Below are 13,019 nucleotides of genomic sequence, written 5' to 3'. Positions count from 1 at the left end.
GGAACTGGCAGCATGGGTTGGTACCTGGGACTTCGATGTTGTGGCCATTTCGGAGACATGGATAGAGCAGGGACAGGAATGGATGTTGCAGGTTCCGGGGTTTAGGTGTTTTAGTAAGCTCAGAGAAGAAGGCAAAAGAGGGGGAGGTGTGGCGCTGCTCGTCAAGAGCAGTATTACGGTGGCGGAGAGGATGCTAGATGGGGACTCATCTTCCGAGGTAGTATGGGCTGAGGTTAGAAACATGAAAGGAGAGGTCACACTGTTGGGAGTCTTCTATAGGCCTCCAAATAGTTCTAGGGATGTAGAGGAAAGGATGGCGAGGAGATCCTGGATAAGAGCGAAAGTAACAGGGTAGTTATTATGGGAGACTTTAACTTTCCAAATATTGACTGGAAAAGATATAGTTCGAGTACATTAGATGGGTTGTTTTTTGTACAGTGTGTGCAGGAGGGTTTCCTGACACAGTTTGTTGACAGGCCAACAAGAGGCGAGGCCACGTTGGATTTGGTTTTGGGTAATGAACCAGGCCAGGTGTTGGATTTGGAGGTAGGAGAGCACTTTGGGGACAGTGACCACAATTCGGTGACATTTACGTTAATGATGGAAAGGGATAAGTATACACCGCAGGGCAAGAGTTATAGCTGGGGGAAGGGCAATTATGATGCCATTAGACGTGACTTGGGGGGGATAAGGTGGAGAAGTAGGCTGCAAGTGTTGGGCACACTGGATAAGTGGAGCTTGTTCAAGGATCAGCTACTCCGTGTTCTTGATAAGTATGTACTGGTCAGGCAGGGAGGAAGGCGCCGAGCGAGGGAACCGTGGTTTACCAAAGAAGTGGAATCTCTTGTTAAGAGGAAGAAGGAGGCCTATGTGAAGATGAGGTGTGAAGTTTCAGTTGGGGCGATGGATAGTTACAAGGTAGCGAGGAAGGATCTAAAGAGAGAGCTAAGACGAGCAAGGAGGGGACATGAGAAGTATTTGGCAGGAAGGATCAAGGAAAACCCAAAAGCTTTCTATAGGTATGTTAGGAATAAGCTAATGACTAGGGAAAGAGTAGGACCAGTCAAGGACAGGGATGGGAAGTTGTGTGTGGAGTCTGAAGAGATAGGCGAGATACTAAATGAATATTTTTCGTCAGTATTCACTCAGGAAAAAGATAATGTTGTGGAGGAGAATGCTGAGCCCCAGGCTAATAGATTAGATGGCATTGAGGTACGTAGGGAAGAGGTGTTGGCAATTCTGGACAGGCTGAAAATAGATAAGTCCCCGGGACCTGATGGGATTTATCCTAGGATTCTCTGGGAGGCCAGGGAAGAGATTGCTGGACCTTTGGCTTTGATTTTTATGTCATCGTTGGCTACAGGAATAGTGCCAGAGGACTGGAGGATAGCAAATGTGGTCCCTTTGTTCAAAAAGGGGAGCAGAGACAACCCCGGCAACTATAGACCGGTGAGCCTCACGTCTGTAGTGGGTAAAGTCTTGGAGGGGATTATAAGAGACAAGATTTATAATCATCTAGATAGGAATAATATGATCAGGGATAGTCAGCATGGCTTTGTGAAGGGTAGGTCATGCCTCACAAACCTTATCGAGTTCTTTGAGAAGGTGACTGAACAGGTAGATGAGGGTAGAGCATTTGATGTGGTGTATATGGATTTCAGCAAAGCGTTTGATAAGGTTCCCCACGGTAGGCTATTGCAGAAAATACGGAGGCTGGGGATTAAGGGTGATTTAGAGATGTGGATCAGAAATTGGCTAGCTGAAAGAAGACAGAGGGTGGTGGTTGATGGGAAATGTTCAGAATGGAGTTCAGTCACAAGTGGAGTACCACAAGGATCTGTTCTGGGGTCGTTGCTGTTTGTCATTTTTATCAATGACCTAGAGGAAGGCGCAGAAGGGTGGGTGAGTAAATTTGCAGACGATACTAAAGTCGGTGGTGTTGTCGATAGTGTGGAAGGATGTAGCAGGTTACAGAGGGATATAGATAAGCTGTAGAGCTGGGCTGAGAGGTGGCAAATGGAGTTTAATGTGGAGAAGTGTGAGGTGATTCACTTTGGAAGGAATAACAGGAATGCGGAATATTTGGCTAATGGTAAAATTCTTGGAAGTGTGGATGAGCAGAGGGATCTAGGTGTCCATGTACATAGATCCCTGAAAGTTGCCACCCAGGTTGATAGGGTTGTGAAGAAGGCCTATGGAGTGTTGGCCTTTATTGGTAGAGGGATTGAGTTCCGGAGTCAGGAGGTCATGTTGCAGCTGTACAGAACTCTGGTCCGGCCGCATTTGGAGTATTGCGTACAGTTCTGGTCACCGCATTATAGAAAGGACGTGGAGGCTTTGGAGCGGGTGCAGAGGAGATTTACCAGGATGTTGCCTGGTATGGAGGGAAAATCTTATGAGGAAAGGCTGATGGACTTGAGGTTGTTTTTGTTGGAGAGAAGAAGGTTAAGAGGAGACTTAATAGAGGCATACAAAATGATCAGGGGGTTGGATAGGGTGGACAGTGAGAGCCTTCTCCCGCGGATGGAAATGGCTGGCACGAGGGGACATAGCTTTAAACTGAGGGGTAATAGATATAGGACAGAGGTCAGAGGTAGGTTCTTTACGCAAAGAGTAGTGAGGCCGTGGAATGCCCTACCTGCTACAGTAGTGAACTCGCCAGCATTGAGGGCATTTAAAAGTTTATTGGATAAACATATGGATGATAATGGCATAGTGTAGGTTAGATGGCTTTTGTTTTGATGCAACATCGTGGGCCGAAGGGCCTGTACTGCGCTGTATTGTTCTATGTTCTATAACACAATAGGAAAGAATTAGTTATGAAGACTAATCATGTCCAATGTTTCACATTTAAAAGGATGTGTAGCTGTTTTAAACACACAATGTTCTTGACTGTTTGGGTGCAATCACAAATCTTGGTTCACTTCAAACTACAGGAAACAAAGGAAAAACCTTTACCCCAACACAAAATTTCACATTACTGATATTCAGCTAGCATTTATTTGAGGTTAGGAAAAGAAGGATGGAAGTACATGGAAACAATAAAAGGAAAATCAAGGCTGGATAGAAAAATAATATAATGCTAAAGAGGTAAAATTAGGGGCCATGTGTCTTCTACATATAGGACAAATATCTCCACACAATCATTTCCTCCCCTGATATTCCTTCTACACTATGTAGCTAGTTAGTGGAATTCTCATATCTCAAAGCTAAACTAAGCATTTCCAGTTGCAAGAAATGTAAACTGGGGGTTGGGGGGGATGGGACAGAAAGTTATTGTTATAAAGCAGCATTTTGTAATGAATATTTTATTCCTTTCTCACCCTCACAACATCCAACAGTGATATCAAATGTTAACTGAGTTAAGATACATTTTACGTATTTTGACCTTGGAAATAATTAACTCTCTTTTTTTGAAATAAGGTTGAGGGAGGTCAAGTTTTCGGGAATACACAATAGATGGGAATATACTAAGAGGGGTACATGAAGTGAGGAATCTTGGCTTAAACATACACAAGTCACGAAAGGCAGCAGTTCAAGTAGACAAAGTTGCACAGAAAGCATATGGATGCTCGCTTCATTGGCAGAGGTAAAGAATATAAAAGTAAGGATATAATGTTGGAATTTTAGAAAACACTGGTGTGGCCACAAATGGAGTATTTTGTGCATTACAGGAATCATAGAATCATCAAATAATTTACAGTGCAGAAGGAGGCCATTTGGCCCATCGAGTCTGCACCGGCTCTTGAAAAGAGCACCCTACCCAAGGTCCACACCTCCACCCTATCCCCATAACCCAGTAACCCCACCCAACGCTAAGGGCAATTTTGGACACTAAGGGCAATTTAGCATGGCCAATCCACCTAACCTGCACATCTTTGGACTGTGGGAGGAAACCGGAGCACCCGGAGGAAACCCACGCACAGACGGGGAGAACGTGCAGACTCCACACAGACAATGACCCAAGCCGGGAATCGAACCTGGGACCCTGGAGCTGTGAAGCAATTGTGCTAACCGCAATGCTACCGTACTGCCCAAAGGATGTAATTGCTCTGGATAGAGTGCTGAAGACGTTTGCAAGAATGTTGCCAGGGCTAGAAAAGTGAAGCTAAGGGGAGAGATTGGATAGGTTGGAGTTATTTTCCTTTGAAAAAGAAGGCTGAGGGGTGACTTACTAGGAGGTGTACAAAATTATGAGGGGAAGGGATAGAGTGGACAGGATAAAATTGCTTCTTTTGGTGTAGAATTCTAGAACCGGGGGACACAGATTCAAGATAAAATGCAGAAGGTGTAGAGAGGACATGAGGAAGAACCTTTTTATGCAGAGGGTAGTGGGAGTCTGGAATTCACTGCCCCAAGTTGGTGGTAGAGGCGGAGATCCTAAACTCTTTTAAAAAGTACTTGGATCTGCATCTTAAGTGCTGTAGGCTGCAGTGCTGGTACAGGTGCAGGAAGGTGGGATCAGAAAGGACACCTGGGTATCCTCCGGCTGGCAAGGACAACATGGGCCAAATGGTCTCCTTCTATGCTGCAACTTTTCTTTGATTCAATAGGTTTGCTAATACAAGGAAACCTTTGTACATTACTACTTTCTGGCATACAAGTGGCTAATTAGTTTTGAATTATGTATATCATTATGTGTGAAAAAGAAAAGATTGGAGGGCAGAAATTAGTGAAGATTTCTTCTTGAGCAATAGGGAAAAAATTATTGGGATAACCAGACAAACAGACAGACACATTGTGCTGGATTTTCATGAAAATGGAGAGCCTCCATAAAGGGGTGAAAATGGTGGCCAAGACCGCAATTCCAGGATTGCCAATCCCATTGCCCGATTTCTGGTTTTCACCTGTACCCTTTAACTGTGTCAGTTGGTTCAGATTGCGACTCCACACCCCGCACTCACGACCTGGCAAGCTGCATTGTGAGGTTAAACATATCCTAGTCCTCTGCAATATTTTGGTTATCTTTTCAAACAATTTGTGGTTCAAGGCACACGCCCATTCAGTCACTACACTGTTACGATACTCTGGACTAGTGTGCGGTCAACTCCAGCCCCACAGGCCACAGAGTCCGAACACAAGTGACTTAACCAATAATTTGTATGTAGTTTCTGAGATTTTTAACCCTTGACTGCAAGGTCTCTTCAATTTTTTATTTGTTCACCACTCCAGCAGACTAACCAATAGCTTATCTCAGATAAACAGAGAAGCAGCTTCCTCAAGTCCTCAGAGTGAACTGGTAACCTTACAGGGAGAGGAATCCAGAAAGTTCACTTCAGCTCTGTCGTCAGACATTAAACACTCACGAGCTGAATAGAGAGAAAAACACTGGCTGTTCCATTAACCTGGAATGAGCCCCAGCTGAAGTGTTAGAGTGTTCCCCCTGTTTTGGAAATACATTTAAAAGAGTTCTGTTCAGCTCTGAGTTCAAAATCAAAACTGAAATAAATACGCAGACTCACACAGCAAGGAACAATCTGGAATGATCCGGCTCTGTGTAAATGCCGGAGGTGGAGTTTGCACTTTCTCCCTTGGTTCTATACAGAGCATGAATGTGCCATATCTTGGCATGGAAGGTGTGAGGGGTTATGGGGTGGGTGCAGGGTAATAGCAGGGGTAAAATGTTTGGAGGGTGTAAGGATCTTCATATTTAAACCTTCTTTCCCTGTTAAACCTTGCTTTCCTCAGGTGATTCCTTTATTCTCAGTTCTGCTGGCTTTGATAGTATCCCAGCCTTTATTTTTAAACAAGAACAAATCCCAGTATTAGGTGCTATTGGGACTGGTCCAGGAACCCGTCCCCAAAACAATGGGTTATTTGGCCATTTTGATGGACTTGGCCATCAGCCAATTGGCTCCATTGGAATCCCAGGACTTGGCAGATCTTCGATGCGGATTGTTCCGGAACCCTCCTTACTGTGTGGCTCTGTCTATTTGGATTTCAGTTGGAACTGAACTCAGGAGCTGAGCAGTACTCTGTTAAATATCTCACCCAGGTGGTGCGGATCTCTCGCTCTGATATCTCAGCTGGAGCTCCAGGTAAACAGAGCAGCCAATGTTTTCTCTCCATCCAGCTAGTGAGGATTTAAAGCCTGATGAGCTCTGGGGGCGGGGAGGGGACTTCCTCTCCCTGTTAGGTTACCAGACCTCTAAAAGGCCTCATGAAAGCTGCTGCTCTGATACTCTGCTTTATTGAGAGAAGGTATTGGTCAGCCTGCTGAAGCTGAAAGCAGATGAGAAACTGAACAGACCTAAGTGTATCTTCCAAGGTAAGGTTCAAGTTAACACAACTTATAGTGTGACCCTAGAGAGGATCCCACAGCCTAAGAATCTGGCCTGAATGTTCTAGCTAGAAGATTCAAACTATTTGGTGGTTTCAACACTTCACATCCGAGACAATAGCCAACTGCAGAGACTACAACCTCAGCAACGAAGATAACAATCTCTCATTCCCATATAATTCCCCCATTATTTTAATCCTTCCCTACGCCACTGTGTGTCTTTCTTTTACATGTGTAGGTAGAGGGTGGAACGGTGAAGTGGGATGGGGGGATAATTAGATTAACAGACCATTGTTCTATTATCACTTCTCTTGTTGTAAATAAACATTTTTTTGTGTCTTTTACTTACACATCTGGTGTCTGTAAGTCATTGGATCAGTCAAGGGTCCAAAGAATCAAAAACCTCACACAAATTATTGTTTAATTCATTTATCTGGGAACTCTGGGGCCTGTGGGGCTGGAATTGACTGAACACTCACCCCTTGATAGGTTGTTTTCTAATGAGGTCTAGGAAAGGACATGGAGCAAAGACAAGGACATGGAATGTACAGTTCAGTCAACATCTAGCTGAAAGAACAGGCTTGAAGGACTGAATGATCCACTCCTGTTCCCATGCCTAATATTAATCTTGATGTGGAGATGCTGGCGTTGGACTGGGGTGAGCACAGTAAGAGGCCTTGCAACACCAGGTTAAAGTCTAACAGGTTTGTTTTGACCTGAGGAAGGAGCTGTGCTCCGAAAGCTAGCGATTCAAAACAAACCTACAGTACTTTAACCTACAGTAAGACTTCTTACTGTAATATTAATCTAACCTGTTAACTTCCATCAGAAAGCATTCAAATTAAGTTCAATTTCCCTTATTGGACAGCTTGGATTTATTACAGCCGATGGCGATGCTTGAAATGGTGCCTGGCTCTCTAACAGTGCCCTAATAGCTAAGCAATATCTACCTATCGAGTGGTTTCTCTAGTAGAAACATTTCTAGCTGCTGATGGTACCTAACATTTGGCTTGCCACTTACTCTGCCTATTGCAGAGTTGACAATTAACAAGTGTCAGTTAAATCCTTTATATACCTTTGATTATTTGATAAGATCAAATTATAACAAAATACTTTTTCTATTTTAGCATTTCTACTTCCAACTGGTTTTCTCTGAATTTTCCTGCGTGTTCTTCCCAAGCCTCAAATACACCAACCTTGACACACCTCTTCTTTCCTGTATTAATATATTGAAATTATCACACTATCTCGCAGTCTAACTCACATAGGTTCAGAAAAAGAAACCATTTGATCTCCCTGATTCATTCTTACATAAATGTCTCTGATTAAATCATCCTTTATCTACCTTTTGGATTATCCTACTGGATGAAGTATTCCAGTTCCTGATTACTGTTTCCAAACAAACTTCACCTTTTACCAGTTTGTGTTTATGGCCTTAGAATCATTGAATTCCTACAGTAAAGATGGAGACCATTCAGCCCATCGAGTTTGCAGTGACCCACTGAAAAAACCCCATACTAAGACCCACTACCCTGCTACCTCACAGCACCAGAGACTCCGGTTCACTTCCAGCGTCGGGTGGCTGTGTGGAGTGTGCACGTTCTCCTCGTGCCTGCGTGGGTTTCCTCCCACAGTCCAAAGATGTGCAGGTTAGGTGGATTGGCTATGCTAAATTGCCCCTTAGTGTCCAAGGATGTGCAGGTTATGTGGATTGACCATAATCAATTGCCCCTTATTGTCCAAAGAGGTGCAGGTTAGGTGGATTGGCCGTGCACAAAATTGCCCTTAGTGTGTAGGTTAGGTGGATAGGACGGGGATAGGGTGGGAGAGTGGGCCTGGATAGGGTGGGAGAGTGGGCCTGGGTAGGGTGTTCTTTCGGAGGGTCGGTGCAGACTCAATGGGCCGAATGGCCCCCTTTTGCCTCCTTCTGCACTGTCGGGATTCTATGGGGAATGGTGAAGGCCGGTGGTGCAAAGCGGACGATAGGGCACTGACGACCGATGTTTATTCTTACTGCAGTGACTATCAGAAGTGGCCGATGAAATAACGGCCCTTATGCACGGCCACACATGAGGATTTTCCCCCTTACTCTACTGAGGTGTCATTAAAACTCGGCATTCTGTTCGTTGTGTTACTTTGTGCTCTGTCATAACTCGACACGCCTAACTTGTTCTGACTCCAATGGAGAGGTAAGACACAGCAAAGAGCAAATAGTCTGATTGCTCAGTGCGTACCCGAGTGGACCCTCCCCTGTTTGGAACACAGTAAAAACCCGAGTGGTCCAGACGTTCAGCTTAACGTCTCCGGTAGACGCCACTAGCGGTTAGGTTCCATTGATAGTTTAGTGAAAGATCGCTCTCAGTCAGGAGAGTGGCAGATAAAGCGAGTGGAGAGTATTGTAAAAAAAAAAGGGCAACATTGAAAACTTTAGCATCGTGAATGTCTGTGTCAGTCAGCACTGGTTATCCCAGAGCTGAATATTTTGATGAGCAGGTTTTCTTGCGTTGCTTGAAGTCTTTCCAGACTCGAGCAACTTCAAGTTGGACGGTGCTGGAGGAGCAGGATCAGGAGTAATTCTCGGAGATGCCGAGAATCCAGTGTGTTGGGGGACGAACTCAAACACCAGTGTTGCTAGACGAGGGTGTATAGAAAAGAGAAATATATAGCGCAAATCACCTAATGTAGCAGTAACCCGGGGCCCTCCTGCATCTTGCTTTGAGACAGCAATGTAATTGAGTCGGATATCCTGCTCCCTCCCCTTAGGAACTCATTAGCAGCTCGCTCATTATCCAATCATTAAACACTAACTTTCACAATAATTCCAACTTCTACCTTCTCATTGGCACTCCACCCATCCAGCACCAATTCACTGCCTTACAATTATTCCAGTCAGTCGATTACACAGATCTTTTTTAGCCCCTTCCCTAACTAATTACACCCAATTCATTAAACACGAACCACAGATATTCATTCTGTAAGAACTCGCACATCTCTGCATTAAATGGCATGTTCCTGCTCACTCTTATTATTGTCCAGATTCTTACATAAGCACCTCTCTGGGCCCTCACTCCTCTTTCACCTACTGTGAATTTGACTGATTTGCACTGACCTCCAGCAGATCTGTGTAGATTAGAATCAGCTAGGGCCCCAAGTACTAAAATAGATCTCCTCACCCTAAATAGTATCTGCCGCTTCTGCTTTGAATGTTGGACCAGTCCTTCTCCACCTCCGGTTTCATTGAAGGGAACCGCGTCTTCTTTCACAGGATCTCAAAACTGCCGACTTGAGGAAAACCTTCCCACAGCATTTCCGAGTCCCCTAACCATGACTGGTCTGATTTCTCCCACCTTCTCTACGGCTGCCTTGCACTTTGGATGTAGGCCGTTCACCCTGGTTTCTCTCTCAAAAACTTGCGAAAACCTTAGGGGCTAAAATGTCCCTCAACTTTTCTGAACAAAGCAGAACATTTTTTTTATTCGCTTATGCGATGTCTGGGCCCGGAGGCATTTGAGACTCAACCACATTGCTGTGGGTCTGGAGTCACATGTAGGACATTATTTCACCAGATGCGGTTTTAGGACAATCGATTCATGGTCATCTTTAGACATTTATTTCCAGATTTTTCTTTATTGAATTCAATTTTCACCATCTGCCATGGCGGGATTCAAACCTGGGTCTCTGAGTTACTGGTCCAGCGACAATACCATTGCCTCCTCTAATGATTCAGTAAAACAGCGACTTTTGTTCAAGAAGGTGCCAGAGATAAAATAACAGTTCACAAAATTCCGGGCGCAAAGCCTTTCATTTGTATGGTTCTATTGGTATTTCTCCCTCACCAATTGAGATTAGGAACTCCAGAATTAATACCTTTCCTCCAGTCCTACGGATTTGCACATTTATTCGTTAGTTTATGGTCACTGTTAATGTCCAAACTCATTCCGCCCAGGTGGAGGAGAGATCCCAGTACAAGTGCGGTATGCTGCCAGGCAGCGTGTGACTGTTTCACTGACTGCACAACGATGCTAACAATGTCCCTATTCTCCGAGACAGTTAGAAATATGTCCAGCGGGATCAAACTTGTAAAGCAGACTGCGAGCCCTCTGGGAATTCTGCCCATTGTGCAGTGGCCTGCTACAGGAGTTTAGTGCGGTCAGGGTGCGGGTCAAGACTTGACTTCTGAATATTACTGGCACTGTCGCGTTGATGAACGCCGCGAATCCCTCCTGATTTCAATTCGGAAAGGGGCGAGACAACGGCAATCTAAGAAAGCAGTGTCCAGAGATTCCAACACTCATTAATGTTAAAGTAAAAATAGAATATGTAAGTACAGAGAGGAAATATTTCAAGATTTAAAAGGAAGTTATGGTGCCCAAGGGAAGGAACCGATGAACAATAAAAGAATTAACCGTGTCTGTGAAGCTGATGGAAGTCTTAAAACACAGGATTTGAAAAGATAGGTACTTGATGGCCCGCACAGACACGATGGACCGAAGGGTCTTTTTCAGTGATGTGAAACTCTCTGTGACAGATAGGTGGCGTGAGCTGCAATACTCCAGAGCTATTCATTTCCCATTGAGGTTGTTTCAGGGGTCTGACAGGAATGTCTGTCCTTTTCATGTCCAAACTCGATACTGCTAACAAGGAATCCTCTCTCTGAATTATAAGATTCTTGCTGCAATAGGTATCACCCCCCCCCCCCCCCCCCCAACAAACATTCCGCCTCTTGCTGTTTTCTGGTATTTCCCGGTTTCATTAACAGCACACCCAGATATTTCGATCTGACCCTTTCTTCCTCAGTCCATGTCTGTCTACAGCTTGAATCTCGCACTGCCTTTGTCCCACAACACCCTTTCCCCCAGGTCCTGAGTTCTCCTTTTCTGAAACCAGAGAGTCGCTGTTTTCCTGGAGCTTGCACAGCACATTCCCAAAATCTGGCACATCGACCTGCAAAGAACTTAATTCAAAGCGGAAAAGAGCCGTTACACGCTAGAAATCACTTTGTATCGCCAACCCGCTGCTGTGGTACAGCAGGATTTAACCCCTCGGAAATAACCTTCAACTCCAAACTCGGGCTAACCCTAACTGGGAGGGAAATCTCCCCCAAAATAAACCAGCCTCCGACTGGAATGTGAGCGCTTCCTCCACAGGTCAAACTTTGGAATGTTCCACTGGGGGGAAAAACACCTTAAACAATTAATAATTCCAGTCTGACTTCTGCTCATTTATATATCATGCTATAGATTGTATGTGCACCAATTTGCATTCAGATACCACACAAAACAATAAAACCATCTTGCTAACACTGTCAGCAGCAGCCGCCTCTTACCCTCAGCTCCTGGCGAGTTGGATGCTTTGCTCAGTTTTCACTCTCTGGGCATTTCAGGGGAGCAGTTGATCGCCGCCTGATGATGCTTTCTGCAATGCCGGTCACTTCCTCGTGTGAAGGCTGAGTTTTGAATGTGTGACGACCTGCGGAGGAGCCCCAGCAATGAGCTGACTCGATGGCGGGATCGCCTCAGAGCTGGACAATCTCGAGCTTGGAGGGACACGCCCGCAACTCCACCAAGTTTGTAAATTAAAAGCAGACCCGAGAAGAGTCTGAAAATATCAACCTGCTGAGCTCACTGGGCGCCTGTCCAAACCTTCTTACTCGGAGCGTTAACGTCCCTCACTTTTACATTGCTTTAGTAGAAGAGATCTGAAAACCAGGTCCATCATACTCACACATTTCCATTCTTCTGAATGACGGCAAATGTGCAAGATTTCGTAATAACAATATAATGAACAATTCTGATGTGAAATTGGGCGAAATAGCAAAATGTGAAGGCCAGGCAACGGTGCATTAAAGAGCTTCGCCGCGAAAATTAATCTTGTTAACAAAGTTGAAAGCTCTGTGATGAAAGGGAGAGTGGGGTGTGAATGAAAAACTGTCCAAGGAACAGAATTTAGAGTTGATTTTCAGACTGGAGTTCCTCGAGCCACTGCTCTTCTTGATAAGTATTAATTACCTGCATTTGAGTATACAGGACATCATTTCAAAATCTGCAGATGATACAAACTTGGAAAATACAGTAAAGGATAAGGGGGTAATAATAGAATTCAGGAGAATGTGGATTAGTGAAATGGGACTTGGCAGATGAGCATTAATGTAGAGACGTGTGAAGTGATATCTTTAGACTGGAATAATGAGCTGAAGCAATGCCCTGATTTTATGGTTAGTGAGACCCTGATCACCATTCACTCTTTTACATTTGATAATTACCAGAAGGGAAGAAAAGTTTGCAAGGTTATAGAGTAAGGGTAAGTGAGACAGTTTGACTGGGTCACTATCTGTCCAGAGTCTGCACGTTCTCCCCATGTCTGTGTAGGTTTCCTCTGGGTGCTCCGGTTTCCTCCCACAAGTCCCGAAAGATGTGCTGTTAGGTAATTTGAACATTCTGAATTCTCCCTCAGTTACCTGAACAGGGCCAGAGTGTGGCGACTTGGGGATTTTCACAGTAACTTAATTGCAGTGTTAATATAAACCTACTTGTGGCAATAATAATGATTATTATAACTATAGCAGAGAGCTGACATGGTAACAGAGGGCTGAATCACCTCCTTCTGTGCCCTCATCACTCTCTGATTCTATGATCTTATCTAGTGAGGCACCCTCAACAGGAGACCTGTCGCATAAGCAACATCAAATCAATCAAATTGAAGAATCCTCACTGAGACAGATTGTAAACCAGGAAGTATA

The 13,019-nt window shown here is 44.5% G+C and overlaps 1 protein-coding gene across 1 annotated transcript in view; it reads right to left on the bottom strand.

The window, feature by feature from the left end:
• Nucleotides 1-11,908, bottom strand: part of LOC140393924 (collagen alpha-3(VI) chain-like) — a 369,822-nt gene extending 357,914 nt beyond the window's left edge. The window contains exon 1 of the mRNA XM_072480566.1: nucleotides 11,607-11,908. The gene's annotated coding sequence lies outside the window, so the exon portion shown is untranslated. The remainder of the gene's footprint in view (nucleotides 1-11,606) is intronic.
• Between the last annotated feature and the right edge of the window lie 1,111 nt (nucleotides 11,909-13,019).

This window comes from Scyliorhinus torazame, chromosome 2 (genome assembly GCF_047496885.1).
Source record: "Scyliorhinus torazame isolate Kashiwa2021f chromosome 2, sScyTor2.1, whole genome shotgun sequence".
Lineage (NCBI taxonomy): Eukaryota > Metazoa > Chordata > Chondrichthyes > Carcharhiniformes > Scyliorhinidae > Scyliorhinus > Scyliorhinus torazame.
This window is presented reverse-complemented; position numbering and strand designations above follow the sequence as displayed.